This window comes from Acomys russatus, chromosome 7, assembly GCF_903995435.1.
Source record: "Acomys russatus chromosome 7, mAcoRus1.1, whole genome shotgun sequence".
Taxonomy (NCBI): domain Eukaryota; kingdom Metazoa; phylum Chordata; class Mammalia; order Rodentia; family Muridae; genus Acomys; species Acomys russatus.
In genome coordinates this window covers 39,629,078-39,643,854 of record NC_067143.1, presented here as the reverse complement: position 1 = coordinate 39,643,854, position 14,777 = coordinate 39,629,078, and the positions used below count along the sequence as shown (strand labels likewise).

The following is a 14,777-nucleotide window of genomic DNA, read 5'->3' as shown; positions in this document are numbered from 1 at the left end:
ACCATAAACAGCAGCAGTGGTTATTTTTAGCCTTTAACTTGTGGGTATAGTGTAGGAGATTTTTCTGAGACCAGATCCAAAGATGTGCTACCTTCAGTAGCCTACATTAATTCTTCATTACCTTGTCTTCCTGCATGCTTGTTTCCCTCTGGCTGATGAAAGAAAATGACTCCTATTATTTGCTGAAAAATCTCGAGATAAGAGACCTCTCTTTTCCCAATAGCAAGAGATTAACTCATATGTTTGCCTTGGATTGGCAATCCCTAAACCAACACTTTTCTCTTCCCACAGTGGCTACAATAACCTGGAAGTCTTGTGTACCCTTAACGTCATGGCTGGAATTTCCTTGTTCTCTTCTACAAATTCCATTTTCTCCAGGGCTAGTGCACCTGTTATTTTGAGCTCTGAAGCTTTTAACCTTACAATTTCTTTGTAAATGGCCAAATTTACCATAACTAAAGCACTAGAAATTTTTATATCTGAGACGTCTAGATATGGTTTGTCCTATAATATTGGCTTGTTGCTCCTGACAGCCAATATTATCTGTCTTACTTACCCATTAATCTGATGGTGCTCCTCATGCTTTTAACGGTCTAATTGCCCTATTACATTCAGTATTTGCATTCTCATGTGTCATGATCAGTGTCAATGCCTATCTAGTCTCATGATCTTGTATGGCTCTATCTAGAGCTGAACCCAATATCTATAAGAATTCTGTAAAGGCGTCTCCAGGGCCTTGAATTGCCATAGTAAATAAGGTGGTTGTTTTACCAGGTTCCTCAACCATGTTCCCAGCTCTTACGGCTGCAGCATGATATTATTCAGTTACTACAGATTCAGATCAGGTTTGTTCACATAAGTCAGCATAACGCCCTTCACCAAGCAATTGAGCTTTAACCACATTTATTCCCCTTGTGATATTTTGTTGTTCTATTTTCATGAATTTGTTTCTCTACCATGAAAACCACTGTAACCTGTGAGCAGCTTCTAACACAGCTGAGACCTATCTCTTTCAATCTTTGGGGATATGTCTATGATTCATAGCCCAGTTACTTAACATTTGTATATCTAAAGATGAATGCCTTGCATACCAGATAATAGCCTTCTTTAAAATGGTATAAATCTATCATATCTTCTGGATACCATGTCATCTCCTCATAAGCCTCAGAACCATCATTAGCAGAGATATGTTGTACAAAGCCTGGAAATATTGATGGTGTCTGAGTAGCCCTTGAAAATTCATCTAGTGATACACTTCCCTCCAAAGCTACTTTGGCCTGTCTGCCTTCTTTTTAGCCTCTGCAACTCCCCATTCCTCTCCTCCCCCTCCACAACTCAGGAGCTATAAACACCTCACACATGCATCAGGGTGGAGCGCCAAGAGCAACAAACTCCCATTTTTACTTACCACGGAATCTGAACACATCTTTTCCTCCATTTGTCAGTGGTGCTATTTGCTTCACTAGTTCTTGCGTCTCTACTCATAAACTTCATGTTATACCACTAACTCTGAAATATTATCCAGAACTATTAAATTTCGGGGCACTTCTGGTTTTTGTATCTCATCAGTCTTTCTTCCAATCTTTTAAAAAATGGTATACCCTCTGGGTACAATGCAGGAAGGAACCCTGCAGCATAAGCTGCCATTTTGCTGGCACCCTGAAAGAGTGTATCTTTATACTTTCAAAACCAGTAGTTTCCTCCACAGCATTAGAAGTTATCAATCATGCCCAAACCAAGTATGGGAACCATCTGTAGGCTTTAAACTTTTTTAAACCTACTTTATTTGGGATTTTTTAATGCTTATATGTCCCTTCAAACCCACTTGGTTTCTTAGTAACCCTATCTCCAGGAGGCAGAAAAGAATGTGGCCATAAAACTGGGTTTCTTATCAACCCTCTCTCTGGTGGGATCCTTTGGGTCAGTCTCTAGGCAATGCTATCTCTGGTGGGGGCTCTTCTTTGTAGCTGGGAGCCCAAATCTCTTTACAGCTGTGTTTCTACCTTTTAATTCTATTTTTTCAAGGGACTTTATGACCCTGAGATAGGCACCAACACCATACATGGTTCCAGCTGCCAACCTGGCAATGTGACATTTGGCCAAAGTGTCAGTGGCCATCCAGGTGGATTGTTAGAGAATAGTACCGTGTTAGCTCAGGAGGGAGTGCAGACCCAGTTACTCCTTGCATCTGCCTAACTGTTTGTCTCTCATACCAAGGGTTTAGCCATTTTTAACAAATATTTTAGGCCTCTTGCTGTCAAGTTGGTAGTATGAGATACTTAGAATATATTTATGTAGATTCTGAGTGCTATGAACTTTCATCTTAACACCACTTCCATTTTGTTCCATAAGTGTGGGTATGTTGTGCATTCATTTTCATTAAAGTTTAGAACACATTTCTTTCTTTATTTCTGTCTTGATCCATTTTTCATCCAGGAGAGAGTAGTTTAGTTTCTTTCACTTTGTAAGCTTTCTACTGTTTCTGTTTTTGTTGAAAAATAGCATTAATCAGTGGTGGTATGACAGGATGTAGGAAGTTATTTCAATTGCTTTTACCTCTTGAGATTTGCTTTGTGTCTGTGTATATGGTCAGTTTTGGAGATAGTTGCATGAAGTGCAGAGAAGGAAGAATATTGTTTGGTGTTTGGGTGAAATGTTTTGTGGATGACCTGAACATTAATGTGTGAGCTTCAACAGGTTACTTACACTGTATTATTGTTTCCTTTAGAAGAGTGGGCACCCTTCTCTCTTGGGATGACCTCAAAATATTGTATGTTATTTTTAAAAAGTGTGTTATTAATTATTATTTAAAATCCATAAAGCCCAGCTAACAGAATATGTAAATGTCACTTCTACTGCCTTTAAAAATAAGGCAAGCTGCCATGGGGAAAGAGAACTTACCTAGTCAACAAGTTAAGTAAGGGATGTGACTTTTTTCATAATAAAGAGTGACCAGCCAGTGCTCGCTTGGGCAGCACATATACTAAAATTGGAACGATACAGAGAAGATTAGCATGGCCCCTGCGCAAGGATGACATGCAAATTCGTGAAGCGTTCCATATTTTTGCCACTTTGGAAATCTATCTGGTGCTATCTCAGAAAACTGGGAATAGGGCTTCCTCAAGACCCAGCTATTCCACTCCTTGGAATATACCCAGAAGATGCTCCAGCACACAACAAGAAAATTTGCTCAACCATGTTCATAGCAGCCTTAGTCATAATAGCCAGAACATGGAAACAGCCTAAGTGTCCCTCAGTAGAAGAGTGGATAAAGAAACTGTGGTACATATACACTATGGAATACTACTCAGCTATTAAAAACAAGGAATTCCCGAAGTTTATGGATAAACGGATTGAGCTAGAAATGATCATAATGAGTGAGTTAACCCAGAAGCAGAAAGAATTCAATGGTATATACTCACTTATATCTGCATACTAGCCCAAGGGGCATGTCCCACGAAAGCCTTCACTTACCGGGAAACTGGGACAGAGGGGAAGGCATCCTATTGGGACTCTAAATGAGAGACGCATGGGAGAATAGCAAAATAAAAGGATCCAGAGGGTCCTAGAAATCTACAAGTAGAACAATATGATAGGCAGATTTGGGCCCAGGGGTCCCGCTCAAACTAAGGCACCAGCCAAGGACAATACAGGAGGTAAACTTTAAACCCCTTCCCAGATCTAGCCAATGGCCAGAATATTCTCCACAGTTGAGTGGAAAGTGTGATATGACTTTCTCACATACTCTGGTGCCTCACATTTGACCATGTCCCCTGGAGGGGGAGACCTGGTGGCACTCAGAGGAAGGAAAGCAGGTAGCCAAGAAGAGACTTGATACCCTATGAGAATATATAGGGGGAGGTAATCCCCCTCAGGAACAGTAATAGGGGAGGGGAATAATGGGGAAATGGGGGGGGGAGGAATGGGAGGATACAAGGGATGGGATAAACATTGAGATGTAACAAGAATAAATTAATAAAAAAGTGAAAAAAAAAGAAAGAGTGACCAGCCAGACCTGGGAAGGAAAGTATGGGAACAGGACTTCCAGGCAGTTGGGGAGATGCAAGAGAAGATGCAGAGAGACTTAGAAGGAAGCAGAAGGAAAAAGAACAGAGCTGGAATCAGGAGTGAGAACCACTTGTGGAGATGGAGAAAGCAGAAAAATCAAGAAAAGTTTAGATATCTAGCTGACAGACTACACCATCAAAAGGCTAACAGCTTTAAACTATATAGAAGTCTCTATATCTTAATTAAATCTCAAGAAGGATTTGCAAAAACCCAACAATCTGGAGTATCAACTTGGGGCCCAAGGTCCAGATTAGGACTGGAATTCCAGACACTAGAACCAGATGATGGAATCCAGGCAAAAGATTACCCCAGCTACAGGAGCATGGAGCCAAGACATCAGTTGAAAATAGAGATACTGAAATTCCAGACCTCAGAGTCAGCAATGTTTCCTCAAAGCAGGCGGCCTCCAGAGGACAGAGTTTAGGAAAGCTTAAGTACAGAAATAAATATAAAGTTTGAATGTCATGAAAGAAAAGGAAAATATAAGTAGAAATGTTTTGTAAATATGCATAAAAAGTGATATCACTGAAAGAAGGAGAGAGCAAATTTTAAGAATATTTTTTCTGTGTTAAAAAATGAAAAATACTATAGTAGAGGGCATTTTTACTCTTATAGTTTTATTTTAAATATCAGCATAGGACTAATTATAATGTTTGTTAATGTTGACAGTTGTCTTTGTGCTCTCTAAGAAAAAATAAATAAAAAAGAAAGGAGGGACTGTACTGGTCTTTCTCCCTCAAATTCACATAAAATAGACTTGGATAAGGAGAGGACTGTGAGGTAGAATGCTAGACTAAAAGCAGTGGACCAGAAATTAGAAGACATTTTAAATCAAAATGAAGAATTTTCTCAAGCTAGCCAGGGGGAATTCTATATAAAGCCTATGGGCCACCTTATCATATATTGCAGGATGGCACACTACATCCAGATGAAATAAATCCACAAAATTAGGAAGATTTTGGATGATAGGACATTAGAGACAGTAGAGCTAAATAAAAATATTTAAAGAAGTAATCATAGTCTACAAGCATGAACTCCCACCTTATGTGAAAGACGTACTTAAAAATGGGCCACAAAAATTGTATAATTGCAAAAGAGTGCAAAGATCTAGTGTCAGCCATCTTATAAGCTGTCCTTCAACTATAGTGGGTGACATGGGTAGAGAGGAGGTTTCATTTACTGAGCAAGGTAATATGTGAATACAGGTATGAATACTGTCAAGGATCAGTTACTAGGTGAAAGCCAATATGTTGATTTAAAAATACAGATTATGTTTAATGATGCCGGTTTAGAGCAATGGCCTACAGTCGCTTTAAATGCTTAGGACAAGGTTGAACATGAAGAAAAATGACCTTAATCATTTAACAAGATAACTCTGGACTTAACAATAACATTTTGCTGATTTTTTTCCTAAGAATAATTGCAGCTATAAAAGGAACAATGTCAGATCCAGAGCAAAAGAAGTATTAATTCAGTCTTTAGAGTTTGTAGTGGTCATGCTGAATGGGAAATAATATTGGACATTTAATGGGTAGATTTGCTTCTATTTAGGAATGGGTTAAACCTACAGGATATTGGATATAATGCTTACAATACTGCTAAATAAGGACAGACAATTTCTAAAAGTATGAGAGCCCAAGATGTCTGACACTTTGGCTGTGGGTGAACAGATCATCTCTTAAAAGACTTTAAGCAAACAGTTTCTAAGGATAACGTTTTCTCTAATGAAGATATAGGGGGAAAATATTATGTGGTATGTAAAAGATATGGAAAGAGTAGACAGAGGGCTTATGCATGTAGATCATTCAGAGATATACAAGGCAACTCCTTACTATCAGTAAACAGCCTAAGGGACTTTGCTCTTGTCCCTGCCAATAAACAACATGAGCCATTCATCTATTGTTGGCCAAGGAGAGACTGTTCTAGGGAGCAACTATAAAAATTAATGCCTGGTATGACACACAGTAATTCCAAAATATGAGGAAACAAATACTGTGGCAAACTGCTATAAATGATTAGAGGTCAAAGATGAAATTACAATTATATGGTATTGCCGCGACCCTTCCGACCAGCGGAAAATAAGGACACAACCCGAGCGTTCTTCTCCAGGTGGTTTATTCAGGAATTTTCAGCAAGGTTCTCTGTACCCCAGCGCCCCTCTTATATCCTCTGCCTCACCCAATCAGCAGCTCTTACGTTGGTAGCTCCAATTGGTACCCGACAAGGCAGGATGCATACGTCAGAGCAAAGCACGGCCCACAACCCAAATAAAGACTTGTTTACCAGGAGCAGAATTGCAAGTCATTTTGCCTGGCAGGTTGCCAGGCGCCATCTTAGTGAGGGCAATAGCTTCAGCTTCCCACAGTTCTCCCTTTTTTATTTTAAAACGCAACAGGCGGGAGTAGAGGTCTGATCTCCAGTAGTCAAAATGGGAGATTGTAATGGCCCAGCCAAACCCCACTCAGGGAGTCTGGCTTGGCCACACCCAACCCAGTGCCTTTTTCCTGGAGACGGGATCTGGGACACTAACCTGTATGCAATCAAACATGCTCCTCAGGATGATGCTGGTCTTCATGCAGTGCCATCCCTGCAGTGCTAAGCCTCTCATCCTGAGCGTGACGACCTGGGGGACTGCTCATAGATCCTTCATATAACCAAGCCAAATCTGTGGAGATTGGCCACCCTCTAGGGTTGCAAAAGTTTGGACAACCATGGCATTTGCTCTTTGTTGTTGAATGCGCAATCGGCATATAAACCAGAACACTAAGCAGCTGATAAGAATGAGGCACAGGCCCAATGCCCCCATGCCCGCCCATTCCCGGAGATGGCCCATGGCTTGAGCAATCCAACGTGAAAGGCCAGCAGCCATGGCGAGGTCAACCCACGTGGAACCAATGCGAACAACTGAAGTCCTCAATTCCTTTAGTAGGAGCCCAAACTCTCCGGTCCAACTACCTGCAAGATACCTAGGCAATTGTCTGGACAGGTTAGCAGAATGGGACATGTTATTAAAGGGTATAGATGTTACACAGAGACCCGAATACTTCCATTGACATCCAAGTTGGGCTATCTCGGCGAGCACATGCACCTAGCCTTGCAGCAGGTCCACACGTTGATTAAGTAGCATAATGCCTGCTCTCAGGTGGGAGTTGATATTTTGCTGAGTGTCTAGCGCAGTGGCCACGCTAGCAGACATATTATTCACTGCAGCAGCAGTCTGCACAGTAGAAGTGAGGGCCACAGCAGCAGCGGTGGCCGTTGTGGCAGAAACAGCTATAGCGGCAACAATAGCTGCAGTGATACCAAAATCTCCCTTGGCTCCAAACAAGGTCACAACTCAGGGTGCCTCCACAGGCCAGGGAACAAATCCAGGCACATGGGCAACCACAGCAGAGGAGCACTGGGTAGCATCCCAACACAAGGCACAAAAGCAGGCATTGGGGGAACACTGGATCCGGGCTCCCGAATGACCACCACCATAAACCATAAAAAGGAAGGGAGGCCAAATGCACACAGGTGTGGGCTTAAAGGCAATATTCTTGCCAGGGAAGAAAATCTTAGTACTTGTTTCAAAAAGGTCCAAATTGTTCCAGGAAAAACTTGCATTACCCATCGTTCCCCCCATGAGCATACTGAATGCAGAAATATCAGTACAACTCCCATTCACTCCACACAGCAGCCAAGTATCAAAGGGATTAGTAGGAACTGTCTGGATAGGATTCTGCCATGTCCAGTTATGACCAGAAAAGGAACCACTATGGTCAGTCCCTATATAGGGTAAAAATGCAAAGGTTAGTATGAGTCTGGTGGTGGAACAGAGGTCAAGTCCTGCACTTCCTTTTGTGGCTCTGCAGGCTGGTCCAAAGGTAGCTGTCACTCCATAGGTACGCACAGATTCTGCCAATCTTTGGACAATTTTAAAGTCCAGGGGCTCATGATATCTATTGCCCCGTGCATCCTGAAAAACAGGAAAGCACTGTTGGGTCCATGCCTCTCTCCACACCTCTGGGCAAAAGGTACGTCCTGTCCCCAAGCCATTCTCTCGAACGTAGGGAGGAGGCCTAGGCAACTCAGATAGAGGCAGCCCAGGAGCCGAAGGCTCCACCCCGGATTCTAGCTTCTCCATTTCCGGATCATCTTTTCTACTTCCTCTTCTGAGTCTTCCCCCTCTGAATCTGATGATATTACAGATTTTGAAGATTTTGCTCTCAACAAGTCTTTAAGTATGATAAACACAGGGCTGAATGGTGAATTTCCCATTTTACTTTCTGTTTCACTTCATCCTCTACCGGGAGCCTTATTGCTCATACCGAGTCTTTATAGTCCTACCTGGAACCTTATAGTCTCTGTATCTGAGAACTTAGCTTGTCCCTCACTTACCAGGGAACTTACCAGTCGACTGCCCTGACCACCAGAAGTTCTGAACGCTTGTAAATGACAAGGTCCCCATACAGGCCACCACTTGCTGCGACCCTTCAGACCAGCGGAAAATAAGGACACAACCCGAGCGTTCTTCTCCAGGCGGTTTATTCAGGAATTTTCAGCAAGCTCCTCTGTACCCCAGCACCCCTCTTATATCCTCTGCCTCCCCCAATCAGCAGCTCTTATGTCGGTAGCTCCAATTGGTTCCCGACAAGGCGGGATGCATACGTCAGAGCAAAGCGCGGCCCACAACCCAAATAAGGACTTGTTTACCAGGAGCAGGATTGCAAGTCATTTTGCCTGGCAGGTTGCCAGCCACCATCTTAGCGAGGGCAATAGCTTCAGCTTCCCACATGGTATCAAGATTGTTAGTGGATACTGAGGCAGATGTAACAATAATAAGAATCTAAGAATGCAATTCGCCACTTTAAAAAGTATCTTCACAGCTCCAAGAAATTGGGACATTATTTTAGAGTAATCAAACTCTATTTAGATTAAATGTTTAGGAAGAGAAGGTCAGATAGAAAGATTGAGGCAATATATGGCAGATATAGCTGTGAATTTATGGGGAAGACACCCATTACAAGAATGGGAAACACAAATTAACATTCCCTCAATTTCACGGTGAAGTAATAATATAGGAGATGTTCCTTATAAGGATATAGAAAAATATTATAAAAAAAAAAAAACAGTTACAGACCCTCCAAGCTGTCTGGGCCTGAGCTTCCACTGGTGGCCGCTTCTGTGCCTTATTGAAGAGGAGGCCTGTGTCTATGCCCATGACCTGGGTTACCACCTAAAGCCAATGGGATATCCATGCTCTTGGCTGCCACCTAAGATCATGTCTCCATATGGCCTTAGTATTGTTGGTATAGCAGAAGAAAGAGGAGTAAAACTGTTAGGACCAGATTTGATCACAAAAGAGAACCAGAAACCACATGGAACCACTGTAAAATGCAAGAGGAATTTTTAGTTCAGCTCTGAACTGGGTCGCACCTGATTCCCCCAAATCAAAGGTCTCAGGGGTGACCTCGAGGCCTTGATCTGAAGACCTTTTATCCTCCCAATGTCCTTTAAGCAGAAAGGGCACTAAGACCACACATGGCTTAACTTCTTTTCTTCTCCCCATTGAGGCTAACTCTACTTATCTCTTTATGTCTGTTTTTTTCTTTTTTTAATATATTTTATTAATTTATTCATATTACATCTCAATTGTTGTCTCATCCCTTGTATCCTCCCATTCCTCCCTCCCTCCCATTTTCCCCTTACTCCCCTCCCCTAAGACTGTGACTGAGGGGGACCTCCTCCCCTGTATATACTCATAGGGTATCAAGTCTCTTCTTGGTAGCCTGCTATCCTTCCTCTGAGTGCCACCAGGCCTCCCCATTCAGGGGACGTGGTCAAATATGGGACACCAGAGTTCATGTGAAAGTCAGTCCTCACTCTCCACTCAACTGTGGAGAATGTACTGTCCACTGGCTAGATCTGGGTAAGGGTTCGAAGTTTACTGCATGTATTGTCCTTGGCTGGTGCCATAGTTGCGCCCGACACCTGGGCCCAGATCCACCCATCATAATGTTCGTCTTATAGGTTCCTAGGACCCTCTGGATCCTTCTATTTCCCCATTCTCCCATGCTTCTCTCACCTAGAAACCAAATAGGATGTCTTCCCCTCTGACCCACTTTCCTGGTGAAAGAATACTTTCATGGGACATGTCCCTTGGGCTAGTGTCCAGATATAAGTGAGTATATACCATTTGATTCTTTCTGCTTCTGGGTTAACTCACTCATTATGATCATTTCTAGTTCAATCCATTTGTCCACAAATTTTAGGAATTCCTTGTTTTTAACAGCTAAGTAGTATTCTGTGGTGTAAATGTAACACAGGTTCTTTATCCATTCTTCTACTGAGGGACATTTGGGCTGTTTCCAGGTTCTGGCTATTATTAATAAGGCTGCTATGAACATGGTTGAGCAAATCTTCCTGTGTGTTGGTGTATCTTCTGGGTATATTCCAAGGAGTGGAATAGCTGGGTCTTGCGGACGCCTCATTCCCAGTTTTCGGAGATAGTGCCAGACAGATTTCCAAAGTGGCTGTACTAGTTTGCATTCCCACCAACAATAAAGAAGTGTTCCTCTCTCTCCACATCCCTGCCAGTGTGTGGTGTCACTTGAGTTTTTGATCTTAGCCATTCTGATGGGTGTAAGATGGAATCTCAGAGTTGTTTTGATTTGCATTTCCCTGATGACTAAGGAGGTTGAGCATTTCTTTAAGTGTATCTCTGCCTTTTGATATTCTTCTGTTGAGAATTCTGTTTAGTTCTGAGCCCCATTTCTCAATTGGATTATTTGATTTGGTGGTGTTTAGTTTCCTAAAAGTCTGTTTTGTTTTGTTTTGTTTTGTTTTGTTTTGTTTTGTTTTGTTTTTTAAGAGCTTTATCAGATATGCCTTTTGTAGTACCAGTTGCATGTTAGGGAGGTGTTGGCTCAGAAGGTTCAGCTCTGGTGTTAAAGCAAGCAATTTCGAGATAGAGTATTTGTGGCAGGCACAGGTTGGTTTGTGCTCCCTTCTGTGTTAAAGCACTTTGCAGGTTCTGCTCTTTCTTTTACGCTTTTTCTTTCAGAACCAGACCTAAGTTTGGACAAAAACATATAGTGTATGACACACCACAGCTTCCATGGTGAGATTTTTTTTTATTATTTTACGTTTTATTTTTTAATTTAATTTTTTTAACTTTTTGGGGGCCTTTCAAAGCTACAACATACATATGAGAGGACTGACAAATAAGCGGGAATGGGGTACAATTTACAAAAAGAAATCAATAAGGATTAGGATAAAAATTCACATGAGCATAAGTGAAACAAAATAGCCACACCTCTAAGGAACTGAATCTTCATCTCCCTGTAGCTATCAATTACAACTAGATACTCTGTTTTGAATGGTTTTACAACTATCAAACTCTCCATTGTGTGACTTTTTTCATGACTCTTGCTCCACAGGTGTTGATTCAATATATTGAAGTGTTAGGAAATCAGCATGATAAGGCAGCTGAAACAAATAGATAGTAGAGTGACTATGAAACTCTAGAAAGGGGAAGAGAAACAGTTCTCACAATAATAACACTTTAGGTAATTGTTACAAAAATGGACTTGCAGTAACATCCATTTTATAAATGCAGTTGATGCTTCTTTGAGACACTGTTTCCTCTTGCATGATGACTAAGCTTTCAATAGGATATACTTTCATCATGTGGAGCTTAGGCTTAGCACCATCTAAAGTAATATCTTTTTGTATAAGAATGTAGCACTCTGGGAATCAAATAGAAAAGAACAACTATATATCAGTTGCCTTACTAAGGGTTGGTATCTGGGAAATTTAAGCTATGAATGGCACTTACAGAGGGAAACACACTAAAACAATTTTGTCTCTAGAATGGTAGGCTCCCTCACTGAAGGACATAGCTCCTTATCTTCTCAGATAGTGTGAGCTAATAGCATCTCTTATGCATAACAGGAACTGTGACCACCCTGAATTTGATGTTTTGTGTGTGCATCCTTTGCTGATGGCACCACAGTGACCTCAGATTCTGAAGCCAAGAATGAAAAAAGCACATCCTCATTCATTGATTCCAATATTGTCCTGGTGCAAAAGAAAAAGATAGAGCACAGCTACGAAACACATTTACATCAATGTTCATTTGAACACTTAAGGAAAATTTCTCAGAAAAAATTACAAAATAAATTCAACAAACTATTATAAATAGTGTAAACTATGATTACATGTTTTCCTTCTGAGATTCATGGATGAATATTATGCTCAAACTAACTCTGCCAACCGGGCACATGAATAGTTTCAAGAAGACAATGAACATAGCAAAAGATAATAATGACATGATGAAATGCAATATACATTATTAAAAACTGAAAAAACTAGTAAAATCTCCATATAAAAAAGGTCTAACTTAAAATTACAACAAAAAAGAGAAAAGTGAAACAAAAACCATTAAGTGAAAATACCATTAAAATGAAAGTAATGTGACAAGCTCTATCTTTACTTTTCATAGTGCTAAAGCCCTAGCTAGAAGAATAGAAGAATAGGATATCAGAGACATTAACAAAAATGTATATAAGAAAGAAAGATTAAAGGTTTCTGTATTTGCAATGCCAGATAGAATTTTTTCTTCAAGACTTTAGACTCCATTATCAAACCTTGAGAGATCAGAAATTCCTTCTGAGTATGTCATAGGATGTAAAACCAGTGACAGTGCTTTTAGCATTTCTTCATATTAGCAACAAAATTACTGGAAAGGATATCAGGAAGAACTAATTTTAAATGTTTCTTAGACTAATCTAAGAAGGAAGGAAAAGACTATCACAGTGAAAACTGTAAAATACGTATCCAGGCTTACTGACCCGAACAATATTTCCAGTACCTAGAGTTATAGAATGAACACAGTGAGAGTTTAAGGTCAACCTAAGAACTTAGCAAGCATGAGAAGCTTGGATTAAATGAAATTATTTGAAATGCAAACTGAAATAACAAACACTACAGAAAGAAATTTTTAAAAAGATTGTATGAGATGAGACACCGCCTGTACTTACAGCTCATCATTCTCAATACCAAATATTGGTGAGATTACCAAGAGTCTACACATGTGAGAAAATTATCATTTCAATTTCCAAACAGTACACATATAAAATGTAAAAAATCTCTAACATACTAAAGGAAACATAAAACACCATACTAGACGATGCCTTCTAAACATAAAAAACATTTTATAATAATATCAATAGCATGTCACTACAATCTTAGTAAGAAACTATATAATTGACCCAAAAGAGCCCCATAGCCCAGTGAAATATAACAGAAGAAATAGAATAAAACACATGAAGCTACAAGCACTCAGGTGTCAAGTAATTTAGGAAAATGTATTGAAACTATATCCCACCAAAATACTAATAATCCTCCTAACAGTTAGTTATACGTAATGTCGGTGACACTGATTTTTTTCTATTTGACTCAAGAGAGAAAATTTCTTTACCTGTAAATGACCATTTCTTCTACCTAATATGTATGTATATACATAATAAGAGCTTCTACATGAGGTGATCATAGAAGAAGAATATTATAGAATATTTATAATTAAGTATAAAATGATATTCCACTCATAGGATAAGTGAAAACTTCTGTACATCAATTTGAATTCTGGTATAAGTCAACTCTCAACAACAATGATTTGCCTTAGTGAAGAAATATCATCAGTCTCATATCAGTGTGAAGAGGCTCATCATTTAAGATGAACCTGTACATTCTCCCCTTGACAGCTCCAATTCTGTAAAGCAATAATCACATTCAGTTTCTCAATGAAAAAGTGAAGAAAAACAGCCCAATAATTAATTGTAGAGGCAATACCAGCTACCATATGATCCAAATGTAAGTATAAAAATGAAAAAAAAAAAAACAGTGTTACAAATGAAATAGCTGATCAGAAGACATTGATCAAAGCTGACTGACTCCTATTTGTATTTGTGAACATTAATATGAACTCGAGTTTCTGGCTGATACTGAGCTACTGGTGGGCATTTTGGATTCAGAATGATCATTAGTTCTTTTTTCAAGACATAGAGTTCTAAAGAATTCTATGCTGGTAGCAGGTATTTAGACGTGACTCGGGCACAAGGTGCATGTTCTCTTGTGTTTTTTTGTTTGTTTTGTTCTGTTTTTGTTTTTGTTTTTGGACACCACAATGTGAGGAGACTATTACTTGTCATGGAAATCCAAGGAAATATGTGTAAGACTTTATTAAAGTATGCCATATATGTGCTGTTTCTCACTTCTACCTCAAGCTTGCTTTGGAATGTTTGAAGCCAGCCAAGTCACTTATTACTAGTGGGAATCAGAGCAATAGTTTGGTGAACTAGGCATTTTTGAATATGTGGCCAAAAAGAAGCCATGTCTTGGACCTTCATCTTCACTGACATAGGGGGATTCATGAGGAATACAGAGTAGAATGATCATAAACAAGATTATCAACTCGTATTTGTCCCTAAACATATGAACTCAGGTGCAGAGCCCCAGGCCAGATCATGCTTACAAATCCTCCAGCAGAGCAAAAGAGGCAGAGAAGAAAAGTATAGAGGGTCATAAGTATATACTCCCTTGATGAACGTACAATAATAAAAAGAGAGAATATTGGGTGTATACAAGTGAAATTGATACATGGCATTCTACCTGATGTTTCCTACTGAACGTTTGCTCGGCCTCACAACTTGGGTGACACGATAAAC

The 14,777-nt window shown here is 40.0% G+C and overlaps 1 non-coding gene across 1 annotated transcript; it reads left to right on the top strand.

Moving 5' to 3' along the window:
• The first annotated feature begins 2,959 nt into the window (after nt 1-2,959).
• Nucleotides 2,960-3,066, top strand: LOC127192521 (U6 spliceosomal RNA). The gene has a single exon (XR_007830995.1). It is a non-coding gene; the product is annotated as a U6 spliceosomal RNA (small nuclear RNA).
• Nucleotides 3,067-14,777: the final 11,711 nt, after the last annotated feature.